Source organism: Ambystoma mexicanum, chromosome 1p, assembly GCF_040938575.1.
Source record: "Ambystoma mexicanum isolate Mex_15411 chromosome 1p, UKY_AmexF1_1, whole genome shotgun sequence".
In the NCBI taxonomy this organism is placed as follows: domain Eukaryota; kingdom Metazoa; phylum Chordata; class Amphibia; order Caudata; family Ambystomatidae; genus Ambystoma; species Ambystoma mexicanum.
The window spans coordinates 1,026,309,042-1,026,321,628 of NC_090921.1; the positions used below are offsets into that span (position 1 = coordinate 1,026,309,042).

The 12,587-nt window shown below is 41.3% G+C and overlaps 14 non-coding genes across 14 annotated transcripts; all 14 read right to left on the minus strand.

The window, feature by feature from the left end:
* Window positions 1-144: 144 nt before the first annotated feature.
* Window positions 145-230, minus strand: TRNAY-GUA (transfer RNA tyrosine (anticodon GUA)). Its single transcript is given in 2 exon segments — window positions 145-180; window positions 194-230. It is a non-coding gene; the product is annotated as a tRNA-Tyr (tRNA).
* Window positions 231-789: 559 nt separating this feature from the next.
* On the minus strand, window positions 790-875 carry TRNAY-GUA (transfer RNA tyrosine (anticodon GUA)). The gene is given in 2 exon segments: window positions 790-825; window positions 839-875. It is a non-coding gene; the product is annotated as a tRNA-Tyr (tRNA).
* A 560-nt stretch (window positions 876-1,435) lies between these two features.
* TRNAY-AUA (transfer RNA tyrosine (anticodon AUA)) lies at window positions 1,436-1,521 on the minus strand. The gene is given in 2 exon segments: window positions 1,436-1,471; window positions 1,485-1,521. It is a non-coding gene; the product is annotated as a tRNA-Tyr (tRNA).
* Window positions 1,522-2,081: 560 nt separating this feature from the next.
* TRNAY-AUA (transfer RNA tyrosine (anticodon AUA)) lies at window positions 2,082-2,167 on the minus strand. The gene is given in 2 exon segments: window positions 2,082-2,117; window positions 2,131-2,167. It is a non-coding gene; the product is annotated as a tRNA-Tyr (tRNA).
* A 1,206-nt stretch (window positions 2,168-3,373) lies between these two features.
* TRNAY-AUA (transfer RNA tyrosine (anticodon AUA)) lies at window positions 3,374-3,459 on the minus strand. The gene is given in 2 exon segments: window positions 3,374-3,409; window positions 3,423-3,459. It is a non-coding gene; the product is annotated as a tRNA-Tyr (tRNA).
* A 1,852-nt stretch (window positions 3,460-5,311) lies between these two features.
* On the minus strand, window positions 5,312-5,397 carry TRNAY-GUA (transfer RNA tyrosine (anticodon GUA)). The gene is given in 2 exon segments: window positions 5,312-5,347; window positions 5,361-5,397. It is a non-coding gene; the product is annotated as a tRNA-Tyr (tRNA).
* Window positions 5,398-5,956: 559 nt separating this feature from the next.
* Window positions 5,957-6,042, minus strand: TRNAY-GUA (transfer RNA tyrosine (anticodon GUA)). The gene is given in 2 exon segments: window positions 5,957-5,992; window positions 6,006-6,042. It is a non-coding gene; the product is annotated as a tRNA-Tyr (tRNA).
* A 560-nt stretch (window positions 6,043-6,602) lies between these two features.
* Window positions 6,603-6,688, minus strand: TRNAY-AUA (transfer RNA tyrosine (anticodon AUA)). Its single transcript is given in 2 exon segments — window positions 6,603-6,638; window positions 6,652-6,688. It is a non-coding gene; the product is annotated as a tRNA-Tyr (tRNA).
* A 559-nt stretch (window positions 6,689-7,247) lies between these two features.
* TRNAY-AUA (transfer RNA tyrosine (anticodon AUA)) lies at window positions 7,248-7,333 on the minus strand. The gene is given in 2 exon segments: window positions 7,248-7,283; window positions 7,297-7,333. It is a non-coding gene; the product is annotated as a tRNA-Tyr (tRNA).
* Window positions 7,334-7,893: 560 nt separating this feature from the next.
* TRNAY-AUA (transfer RNA tyrosine (anticodon AUA)) lies at window positions 7,894-7,979 on the minus strand. Its single transcript is given in 2 exon segments — window positions 7,894-7,929; window positions 7,943-7,979. It is a non-coding gene; the product is annotated as a tRNA-Tyr (tRNA).
* A 1,206-nt stretch (window positions 7,980-9,185) lies between these two features.
* Window positions 9,186-9,271, minus strand: TRNAY-AUA (transfer RNA tyrosine (anticodon AUA)). Its single transcript is given in 2 exon segments — window positions 9,186-9,221; window positions 9,235-9,271. It is a non-coding gene; the product is annotated as a tRNA-Tyr (tRNA).
* Window positions 9,272-11,123: 1,852 nt separating this feature from the next.
* On the minus strand, window positions 11,124-11,209 carry TRNAY-GUA (transfer RNA tyrosine (anticodon GUA)). The gene is given in 2 exon segments: window positions 11,124-11,159; window positions 11,173-11,209. It is a non-coding gene; the product is annotated as a tRNA-Tyr (tRNA).
* Window positions 11,210-11,768: 559 nt separating this feature from the next.
* On the minus strand, window positions 11,769-11,854 carry TRNAY-GUA (transfer RNA tyrosine (anticodon GUA)). Its single transcript is given in 2 exon segments — window positions 11,769-11,804; window positions 11,818-11,854. It is a non-coding gene; the product is annotated as a tRNA-Tyr (tRNA).
* Window positions 11,855-12,414: 560 nt separating this feature from the next.
* TRNAY-AUA (transfer RNA tyrosine (anticodon AUA)) lies at window positions 12,415-12,500 on the minus strand. The gene is given in 2 exon segments: window positions 12,415-12,450; window positions 12,464-12,500. It is a non-coding gene; the product is annotated as a tRNA-Tyr (tRNA).
* Between the last annotated feature and the right edge of the window lie 87 nt (window positions 12,501-12,587).

Genomic DNA, 12,587 nt, shown 5'->3' on the forward strand with positions numbered 1-12,587 from the left:
CAGAAAAATAACATGGTCACAGCCTCAAAGCAAAAGGCATCTATTTTCAGTGATGAAATATAATATAATTATAAATTGTCTGTTATTTTACTTTCCAAGTATTTTACTTTCCAAGTATTCAATAAAATGTGCATTTGGCAAAAGTCCTTCGAACCGGATTTGAACCAGTGACCTAAGGATGCCTGTTTTACCACTACAGTCCTCCGCTCTACCAACTGAGCTATCGAAGGCTTGGCAAATCAACTCTAGCAAACTCAATACGAGCTTCCACTTCAACCGCCGACTTGTAAACATCTCTTGCAATTCGTGCAAAATACTACAAATTTGGCTTGTGAGGTTCCCGAATTGAGTAAAAGCACATCAGTTCCCAATTAAAAAAATGACCCCCTCCGCAGTCGCCCGCATGTTACTGACCACCATACTCAGGGGGAAAAGTTGAAAGGCGGCACCTCACAGGCCATCTCCTCAGAGTATTCAGCCGCGTTGGGCCTTGACAATATTTTAATATCTTGGATGGTGTATAGTGTTCTCTCATTTCTCTTGAGAAATCAAGATTGTCAAGGGGATTCTGCTGTTTTGCCAGTTCATAGCAAGAGATGGGGATCCAAAACACCTCACAGGAAACCAATGAAGATTCGTGTTGGACAGAAAAATAACGTGGTCACAGCCTCAAAGCAAAAGGCATCTATTTTCAGTGATGAAATATAATATAATTATAAATTGTCTGTTATTTTACTTTCCAAGTATTTTACTTTCCAAGTATTCAATAAAATGTGCATTTGGCAAAAGTCCTTCGAGCCGGATTTGAACCAGCGACCTAAGGATGCCTGTTTTATCACTACAGTCCTCCGCTCTACCAACTGAGCTATCGAAGGCTTGGCAAATCAGTCTCTAGCAAGCTCAATACGAGCTTCCACTTCAACCGTCGACATTCAAACATCTCTTGCAATTCGTGCAAAATACTACAAATTTGGCTTGTGAGGTTCCCGAATTGAGTAAAAGCACATCAGTTCACAATTTAAAAAATGACCCCCTCCGCAGTCTCCCGCATGTTACTGACCACCATACAAAGGAGGAAAAGTTGAAAGGCGGCGCCTCACAGGCCATCTCCTCAGAGTATTCATCAGTGTTCGGCCTTGACAATATTTTAATATCTTGGATGGTGTATAGTGTTCTCCCATTTCCCTTGAGAAATCAAGATTGTCAAGGGGATTCTGCTGTTTTGTCAGTTCATAGCAAGAGATGGGGATCCAAAATACCTCACAGGAAAACAACGAAGATTGGTGTCGGACAGAAAAATAACGTGGCCACAGCCTCAAAGCAAAAGGCATCTATTTTCAGTGATGAAATATAATATAATTATAAATTGTCTGTTATTTTACTTTCCAAGTATTTTACTTTCCAAGTATTCAATAAAATGTGCATTTGGCAAAAGTCCTTCGAGCCGGATTTGAACCAGCGACCTAAGGATGCCTGTTTTACCACTATAGTCCTCCGCTCTACCAACTGAGCTATCGAAGGCTTGGCAAATCGTTCTCTAGCAAACTCAATACGAGCTTCCACTTCAACCGTCGACTTGTAAACATCTCTTGCAATTCGTGCAAAATACTACAAATTTGGCTTGTGACGTTCCCGAATTGAGTAAAAGCACATCAGTTCACAATTTAAAAAATGACCCCCTCCGCAGTCTCCCGCATGTTACTGACCACCATACAAAGGAGGAAAAGTTGAAAGGCGGCGCCTCACAGCCCATCTCCTCAGAGTATTCAGCCGCGTTGGGCCTTGACAATATTTTAATATCTTGGATGGTGTATAGTGTTCTCTCATTTCCCTTGAGAAATCAAGATTGTCAAGGGGATTCTGCTGTTTTGCCAGTTCATAGCAAGAGATGGGGATCCAAAACACCTCCCAGGAAACCAATGAAGATTTGTGTTGGACAGAAAAATAAGGTGGTCACAGCCTCAAAGCAAAAGGCATCTATTTTCAGTGATGAAATATAATATAATTATAAATTGTCTGTTATTTTACTTTCCAAGTATTTTACTTTCCAAGTATTCAATAAAATGTGCATTTGGCAAAAGTCCTTCGAGCCGGATTTAAACCAGCGACCTAAGGATGCCTGTTTTACCACTATAGTCCTCCGCTCTACCAACTGAGCTATCAAATGCTTGGCAAATCAGTCTCTAGCAAGCTCAATACGAGCTTCCACTTCAACCGTCGACATTCAAACATCTCTTGTAATTCGTGCAAAATACTACAAATTTGGCTTGTGAGGTTCCCGAATTGAGTAAAAGTACATCAGTTCACAATTAAAAAAATGACCCCCTCCGCAGTCTCCCGCATGTTACTGACCACCATACAAAGGAGGAAAAGTTGAAAGGCGGCGCCTCACAGGCCATCTCCTCAGAGTATTCATCAGTGTTCGGCCTTGACAATATTTTAATATCTTGGATGGTGTATAGTGTTCTCCCATTTCCCTTGAGAAATCAAGATTGTCAAGGGGATTCTGCTGTTTTGTCAGTTCATAGCAAGAGATGGGGATCCAAAATACCTCACAGGAAACCAACGAAGATTGGTGTCGGACAGAAAAATAACGTGGCCACAGCCTCAAAGCAAAAGGCATCTATTTTCAGTGATGAAATATAATATAATTATAAATTGTCTGTTATTTTACTTTCCAAGTATTTTACTTTCCAAGTATTCAATAAAATGTGCATTTGGCAAAAGTCCCTCGAGCCGGATTTGAACCAGCCACCTAAGGATGCCTGTTTTACCATTACAGTCCTCTGCTCTACCAACTGAGCTATCGAATGCTTGGCAAATCGTTCTCTAGCAAACTCAATACGAGCTTCCACTTCAACCGTCGACTTGTAAACATCTCTTGCAATTCGTGCAAAATACTACAAATTTGGCTTGTGACGTTCCCGAATTGAGTAAAAGCACATCAGTTCCCAATGAAAAAAATGACCCCCTCCGCAGTCTCCCCCATGTTACTGACCACCATACTAAGGGGGAAAAGTTGAAAGGCGGCGCCTCACAGGCCATCTCCTCAGAGTATTCAGCCGTGTTGGGCCTTGACAATATTTTAATATCTTGGATGGTGTATACTGTTCTCTCATTTCCCTTGAGAAATCAAGATTGTCAAGGGGATTCTGCTGTTTTGCCAGTTCATAGCAAGAGATGGGGATCTGAAACACCTCACAGGAAACCAATGAAGATTGGTGTTGGACAGAAACATAACGTGGCCACAGCCTCAAAGCAAAAGGCATCTATTTTCAGTGATGAAATATAATATAATTATAAATTGTCTGTTATTTTATTTTCCAAGTATTTTACTTTCCAAGTATTCAATAAAATTTGCATTTGGCAAAAGTCCTTCGAGCCGGATTTGAACCAGCGACCTAAGGATGCCTGTTTTACCACTATAGTCCTCAGCTCTACCAACTGAGCTATCAAAGGCTTGGCAAATCAGTCTCTAGCAAGCTCAATACGAGCTTCCACTTCAACCGTCGACATTCAAACATCTCTTGTAATTCGTGCAAAATACTACAAATTTGGCTTGTGAGGTTCCCGAATTGAGTAAAAGCACATCAGTTCACAATTAAAAAAATGACCCCCTCCGCAGTCTCCCGAATGTTACTGACCACCATACAAAGGAGGAAAAGTTGAAAGGCGGCGCCTCACAGGCCATCTCCTCAGAGTATTCATCAGTGTTCGGCCTTGACAATATTTTAATATCTTGGATGGTGTATAGTGTTCTCCCATTTCCCTTGAGAAATCAAGATTGTCAAGGGGATTCTGCTGTTTTGTCAGTTCATAGCAAGAGATGGGGATCCAAAATACGTCACAGGAAACCAACGAAGATTGGTGTCGGACAGAAAAATAACGTGGCCACAGCCTCAAAGCAAAAGGCATCTATTTTCAGTGATGAAATATAATATAATTATAAATTGTCTGTTATTTTACTTTCCAAGTATTTTACTTTCCAAGTATTCAATAAAATGTGCATTTGGCAAAAGTCCCTCGAGCCGGATTTGAACCAGCCACCTAAGGATGCCTGTTTTACCATTACAGTCCTCTGCTCTACCAACTGAGCTATCGAAGGCTTGGCAAATAGTTCTCTAGCAAACTCAATACGAGCTTCCACTTCAACCGTCGACTTGTAAACATCTCTTGCAATTCGTGCAAAATACTACAAATTTGGCTTGTGACGTTCCCGAATTGAGTAAAAGCACATCAGTTCCCAATGAAAAAAATGACCCCCTCCGCAGTCTCCCGCATGTTACTGACCACCATACTAAGGGGGAAAAGTTGAAAGGCGGCGCCTCACAGGCCATCTCCTCAGAGTATTCAGCCGTGTTGGGCCTTGACAATATTTTAATATCTTGGATGGTGTATAGTGTTCTCTCATTTCTCTTGAGAAATCAAGATTGTCAAGGGGATTCTGCTGTTTTGCCAGTTCATAGCAAGAGATGGGGATCTGAAACACCTCACAGGAAACCAATGAAGATTGGTGTTGGACAGAAACATAACGTGGCCACAGCCTCAAAGCAAAAGGCATCTATTTTCAGTGATGAAATATAATATAATTATAAATTGTCTGTTATTTTATTTTCCAAGTATTTTACTTTCCAAGTATTCAATAAAATTTGCATTTGGCAAAAGTCCTTCGAGCCGGATTTGAACCAGCGACCTAAGGATGCCTGTTTTACCACTACAGTCCTCCGCTCTACCAACTGAGCTTTCGAAGGCTTGGCAAATCATTCTCTAGCAAACTCAATACGAGCTTCCACTTCAACCGTCGACTTGTAAACATCTCTTGCAATTCGTGCAAAATACTACAAATTTGGCTTGTGAGGTTCCCGAATTGAGTAAAAGCACATCAGTTCCCAATTAAAAAAATGACCCCCTCCGCAGTCGCCCGCATGTTACTGACCACCATACTAAGGGGGAAAAGTTGAAAGGCGGCACCTCACAGGCCATCTCCTCAGAGTATTCAGCCGCGTTGGGCCTTGACAATATTTTAATATCTTGGATGGTGTATAGTGTTCTCTCATTTCTCTTGAGAAATCAAGATTGTCAAGGGGATTCTGCTGTTTTGCCAGTTCATAGCAAGAGATGGGGATCCAAAACACCTCACAGGAAACCAATGAAGATTCGTGTTGGACAGAAAAATAACGTGGTCACAGCCTCAAAGCAAAAGGCATCTATTTTCAGTGATGAAATATAATATAATTATAAATTGTCTGTTATTTTACTTTCCAAGTATTTTACTTTCCAAGTATTCAATAAAATGTGCATTTGGCAAAAGTCCTTCGAACCGGATTTGAACCAGTGACCTAAGGATGCCTGTTTTACCACTACAGTCCTCCGCTCTACCAACTGAGCTATCGAAGGCTTGGCAAATCAACTCTAGCAAACTCAATACGAGCTTCCACTTCAACCGCCGACTTGTAAACATCTCTTGCAATTCGTGCAAAATACTACAAATTTGGCTTGTGAGGTTCCCGAATTGAGTAAAAGCACATCAGTTCCCAATTAAAAAAATGACCCCCTCCGCAGTCGTCCGCATGTTACTGACCACCATACTCAGGGGGAAAAGTTGAAAGGCGGCACCTCACAGGCCATCTCCTCAGAGTATTCAGCCGCGTTGGGCCTTGACAATATTTTAATATCTTGGATGGTGTATAGTGTTCTCTCATTTCTCTTGAGAAATCAAGATTGTCAAGGGGATTCTGCTGTTTTGCCAGTTCATAGCAAGAGATGGGGATCCAAAACACCTCACAGGAAACCAATGAAGATTCGTGTTGGACAGAAAAATAACGTGGTCACAGCCTCAAAGCAAAAGGCATCTATTTTCAGTGATGAAATATAATATAATTATAAATTGTCTGTTATTTTACTTTCCAAGTATTTTACTTTCCAAGTATTCAATAAAATGTGCATTTGGCAAAAGTCCTTCGAGCCGGATTTGAACCAGCGACCTAAGGATGCCTGTTTTACCACTACAGTCCTCCGCTCTACCAACTGAGCTATCGAAGGCTTGGCAAATCAGTCTCTAGCAAGCTCAATACGAGCTTCCACTTCAACCGTCGACATTCAAACATCTCTTGCAATTCGTGCAAAATACTACAAATTTGGCTTGTGAGGTTCCCGAATTGAGTAAAAGCACATCAGTTCACAATTTAAAAAATGACCCCCTCCGCAGTCTCCCGCATGTTACTGACCACCATACAAAGGAGGAAAAGTTGAAAGGCGGCGCCTCACAGGCCATCTCCTCAGAGTATTCATCAGTGTTCGGCCTTGACAATATTTTAATATCTTGGATGGTGTATAGTGTTCTCCCATTTCCCTTGAGAAATCAAGATTGTCAAGGGGATTCTGCTGTTTTGTCAGTTCATAGCAAGAGATGGGGATCCAAAATACCTCACAGGAAAACAACGAAGATTGGTGTCGGACAGAAAAATAACGTGGCCACAGCCTCAAAGCAAAAGGCATCTATTTTCAGTGATGAAATATAATATAATTATAAATTGTCTGTTATTTTACTTTCCAAGTATTTTACTTTCCAAGTATTCAATAAAATGTGCATTTGGCAAAAGTCCTTCGAGCCGGATTTGAACCAGCGACCTAAGGATGCCTGTTTTACCACTATAGTCCTCCGCTCTACCAACTGAGCTATCGAAGGCTTGGCAAATCGTTTCTAGCAAACTCAATACGAGCTTCCACTTCAACCGTCGACTTGTAAACATCTCTTGCAATTCGTGCAAAATACTACAAATTTGGCTTGTGACGTTCCCGAATTGAGTAAAAGCACATCAGTTCACAATTTAAAAAATGACCCCCTCCGCAGTCTCCCGCATGTTACTGACCACCATACAAAGGAGGAAAAGTTGAAAGGCGGCGCCTCACAGGCCATCTCCTCAGAGTATTCATCAGTGTTCGGCCTTGACAATATTTTAATATCTTGGATGGTGTATAGTGTTCTCCCATTTCCCTTGAGAAATCAAGATTGTCAAGGGGATTCTGCTGTTTTGTCAGTTCATAGCAAGAGATGGGGATCCAAAATACCTCACAGGAAAACAACGAAGATTGGTGTCGGACAGAAAAATAACGTGGCCACAGCCTCAAAGCAAAAGGCATCTATTTTCAGTGATGAAATATAATATAATTATAAATTGTCTGTTATTTTACTTTCCAAGTATTTTACTTTCCAAGTATTCAATAAAATGTGCATTTGGCAAAAGTCCTTCGAGCCGGATTTGAACCAGCGACCTAAGGATGCCTGTTTTACCACTATAGTCCTCCGCTCTACCAACTGAGCTATCGAAGGCTTGGCAAATCGTTCTCTAGCAAACTCAATACGAGCTTCCACTTCAACCGTCGACTTGTAAACATCTCTTGCAATTCGTGCAAAATACTACAAATTTGGCTTGTGACGTTCCCGAATTGAGTAAAAGCACATCAGTTCACAATTTAAAAAATGACCCCCTCCGCAGTCTCCCGCATGTTACTGACCACCATACAAAGGAGGAAAAGTTGAAAGGCGGCGCCTCACAGCCCATCTCCTCAGAGTATTCAGCCGCGTTGGGCCTTGACAATATTTTAATATCTTGGATGGTGTATAGTGTTCTCTCATTTCCCTTGAGAAATCAAGATTGTCAAGGGGATTCTGCTGTTTTGCCAGTTCATAGCAAGAGATGGGGATCCAAAACACCTCCCAGGAAACCAATGAAGATTTGTGTTGGACAGAAAAATAAGGTGGTCACAGCCTCAAAGCAAAAGGCATCTATTTTCAGTGATGAAATATAATATAATTATAAATTGTCTGTTATTTTACTTTCCAAGTATTTTACTTTCCAAGTATTCAATAAAATGTGCATTTGGCAAAAGTCCTTCGAGCCGGATTTAAACCAGCGACCTAAGGATGCCTGTTTTACCACTATAGTCCTCCGCTCTACCAACTGAGCTATCAAATGCTTGGCAAATCAGTCTCTAGCAAGCTCAATACGAGCTTCCACTTCAACCGTCGACATTCAAACATCTCTTGTAATTCGTGCAAAATACTACAAATTTGGCTTGTGAGGTTCCCGAATTGAGTAAAAGTACATCAGTTCACAATTAAAAAAATGACCCCCTCCGCAGTCTCCCGCATGTTACTGACCACCATACAAAGGAGGAAAAGTTGAAAGGCGGCGCCTCACAGGCCATCTCCTCAGAGTATTCATCAGTGTTCGGCCTTGACAATATTTTAATATCTTGGATGGTGTATAGTGTTCTCCCATTTCCCTTGAGAAATCAAGATTGTCAAGGGGATTCTGCTGTTTTGTCAGTTCATAGCAAGAGATGGGGATCCAAAATACCTCACAGGAAACCAACGAAGATTGGTGTCGGACAGAAAAATAACGTGGCCACAGCCTCAAAGCAAAAGGCATCTATTTTCAGTGATGAAATATAATATAATTATAAATTGTCTGTTATTTTACTTTCCAAGTATTTTACTTTCCAAGTATTCAATAAAATGTGCATTTGGCAAAAGTCCCTCGAGCCGGATTTGAACCAGCCACCTAAGGATGCCTGTTTTACCATTACAGTCCTCTGCTCTACCAACTGAGCTATCGAATGCTTGGCAAATCGTTCTCTAGCAAACTCAATACGAGCTTCCACTTCAACCGTCGACTTGTAAACATCTCTTGCAATTCGTGCAAAATACTACAAATTTGGCTTGTGACGTTCCCGAATTGAGTAAAAGCACATCAGTTCCCAATGAAAAAAATGACCCCCTCCGCAGTCTCCCCCATGTTACTGACCACCATACTAAGGGGGAAAAGTTGAAAGGCGGCGCCTCACAGGCCATCTCCTCAGAGTATTCAGCCGTGTTGGGCCTTGACAATATTTTAATATCTTGGATGGTGTATACTGTTCTCTCATTTCCCTTGAGAAATCAAGATTGTCAAGGGGATTCTGCTGTTTTGCCAGTTCATAGCAAGAGATGGGGATCTGAAACACCTCACAGGAAACCAATGAAGATTGGTGTTGGACAGAAACATAACGTGGCCACAGCCTCAAAGCAAAAGGCATCTATTTTCAGTGATGAAATATAATATAATTATAAATTGTCTGTTATTTTATTTTCCAAGTATTTTACTTTCCAAGTATTCAATAAAATTTGCATTTGGCAAAAGTCCTTCGAGCCGGATTTGAACCAGCGACCTAAGGATGCCTGTTTTACCACTATAGTCCTCAGCTCTACCAACTGAGCTATCAAAGGCTTGGCAAATCAGTCTCTAGCAAGCTCAATACGAGCTTCCACTTCAACCGTCGACATTCAAACATCTCTTGTAATTCGTGCAAAATACTACAAATTTGGCTTGTGAGGTTCCCGAATTGAGTAAAAGCACATCAGTTCACAATTAAAAAAATGACCCCCTCCGCAGTCTCCCGAATGTTACTGACCACCATACAAAGGAGGAAAAGTTGAAAGGCGGCGCCTCACAGGCCATCTCCTCAGAGTATTCATCAGTGTTCGGCCTTGACAATATTTTAATATCTTGGATGGTGTATAGTGTTCTCCCATTTCCCTTGAGAAATCAAGATTGTCAAGGGGATTCTGCTGTTTTGTCAGTTCATAGCAAGAGATGGGGATCCAAAATACGTCACAGGAAACCAACGAAGATTGGTGTCGGACAGAAAAATAACGTGGCCACAGCCTCAAAGCAAAAGGCATCTATTTTCAGTGATGAAATATAATATAATTATAAATTGTCTGTTATTTTACTTTCCAAGTATTTTACTTTCCAAGTATTCAATAAAATGTGCATTTGGCAAAAGTCCCTCGAGCCGGATTTGAACCAGCCACCTAAGGATGCCTGTTTTACCATTACAGTCCTCTGCTCTACCAACTGAGCTATCGAAGGCTTGGCAAATAGTTCTCTAGCAAACTCAATACGAGCTTCCACTTCAACCGTCGACTTGTAAACATCTCTTGCAATTCGTGCAAAATACTACAAATTTGGCTTGTGACGTTCCCGAATTGAGTAAAAGCACATCAGTTCCCAATGAAAAAAATGACCCCCTCCGCAGTCTCCCGCATGTTACTGACCACCATACTAAGGGGGAAAAGTTGAAAGGCGGCGCCTCACAGGCCATCTCCTCAGAGTATTCAGCCGTGTTGGGCCTTGACAATATTTTAATATCTTGGATGGTGTATAGTGTTCTCTCATTTCTCTTGAGAAATCAAGATTGTCAAGGGGATTCTGCTGTTTTGCCAGTTCATAGCAAGAGATGGGGATCTGAAACACCTCACAGGAAACCAATGAAGATTGGTGTTGGACAGAAACATAACGTGGCCACAGCCTCAAAGCAAAAGGCATCTATTTTCAGTGATGAAATATAATATAATTATAAATTGTCTGTTATTTTATTTTCCAAGTATTTTACTTTCCAAGTATTCAATAAAATTTGCATTTGGCAAAAGTCCTTCGAGCCGGATTTGAACCAGCGACCTAAGGATGCCTGTTTTACCACTACAGTCCTCCGCTCTACCAACTGAGCTTTCGAAGGCTTGGCAAATCATTCTCTAGCAAACTCAATACGAGCTTCCACTTCAACCGTCGACTTGTAAACATCTCTTGCAATTCGTGCAAAATACTACAAATTTGGCTTGTGAGGTTCCCGAATTGAGTAAAAGCACATCAGTTCCCAATTAAAAAAATGACCCCCTCCGCAGTCGCCCGCATGTTACTGACCACCATACTAAGGGGGAAAAGTTGAAAGGCGGCACCTCACAGGCCATCTCCTCAGAGTATTCAGCCGCGTTGGGCCTTGACAATATTTTAATATCTTGGATGGTGTATAGTGTTCTCTCATTTCTCTTGAGAAATCAAGATTGTCAAGGGGATTCTGCTGTTTTGCCAGTTCATAGCAAGAGATGGGGATCCAAAACACCTCACAGGAAACCAATGAAGATTCGTGTTGGACAGAAAAATAACGTGGTCACAGCCTCAAAGCAAAAGGCATCTATTTTCAGTGATGAAATATAATATAATTATAAATTGTCTGTTATTTTACTTTCCAAGTATTTTACTTTCCAAGTATTCAATAAAATGTGCATTTGGCAAAAGTCCTTCGAACCGGATTTGAACCAGTGACCTAAGGATGCCTGTTTTACCACTACAGTCCTCCGCTCTACCAACTGAGCTATCGAAGGCTTGGCAAATCAACTCTAGCAAACTCAATACGAGCTTCCACTTCAACCGCCGACTTGTAAACATCTCTTGCAATTCGTGCAAAATACTACAAATTTGGCTTGTGAGGTTCCCGAATTGAGTAAAAGCACATCAGTTCCCAATTAAAAAAATGACCCCCTCCGCAGTCGTCCGCATGTTACTGACCACCATACTCAGGGGGAAAAGTTGAAAGGCGGCACCTCACAGGCCATCTCCTCAGAGTATTCAGCCGCGTTGGGCCTTGACAATATTTTAATATCTTGGATGGTGTATAGTGTTCTCTCATTTCTCTTGAGAAATCAAGATTGTCAAGGGGATTCTGCTGTTTTGCCAGTTCATAGCAAGAGATGGGGATCCAAAACACCTCACAGGAAACCAATGAAGATTCGTGTTGGACAGAAAAATAACGTGGTCACAGCCTCAAAGCAAAAGGCATCTATTTTCAGTGATGAAATATAATATAATTATAAATTGTCTGTTATTTTACTTTCCAAGTATTTTACTTTCCAAGTATTCAATAAAATGTGCATTTGGCAAAAGTCCTTCGAGCCGGATTTGAACCAGCGACCTAAGGATGCCTGTTTTACCACTACAGTCCTCCGCTCTACCAACTGAGCTATCGAAGGCTTGGCAAATCAGTCTCTAGCAAGCTCAATACGAGCTTCCACTTCAACCGTCGACATTCAAACATCTCTTGCAATTCGTGCAAAATACTACAAATTTGGCTTGTGAGGTTCCCGAATTGAGTAAAAGCACATCAGTTCACAATTTAAAAAATGACCCCCTCCGCAGTCTCCCGCATGTTACTGACCACCATACAAAGGAGGAAAAGTTGAAAGGCGGCGCCTCACAGGCCATCTCCTCAGAGTATTCATCAGTGTTCGGCCTTGACAATATTTTAATATCTTGGATGGTGTATAGTGTTCTCCCATTTCCCTTGAGAAATCAAGATTGTCAAGGGGATTCTGCTGTTTTGTCAGTTCATAGCAAGAGATGGGGATCCAAAATACCTCACAGGAAAACAACGAAGATTGGTGTCGGACAGAAAAATAACGTGGCCACAGCCTCAAAGCAAAAGGCATCTATTTTCAGTGATGAAATATAATATAATTATAAATTGTCTGTTATTTTACTTTCCAAGTATTTTACTTTCCAAGTATTCAATAAAATGTGCATTTGGCAAAAGTCCTTCGAGCCGGATTTGAACCAGCGACCTAAGGATGCCTGTTTTACCACTATAGTCCTCCGCTCTACCAACTGAGCTATCGAAGGCTTGGCAAATCGTTCTCTAGCAAACTCAATACGAGCTTCCACTTCAACCGTCGACTTGTAAACATCTCTTGCAATTCGTGCAAAATA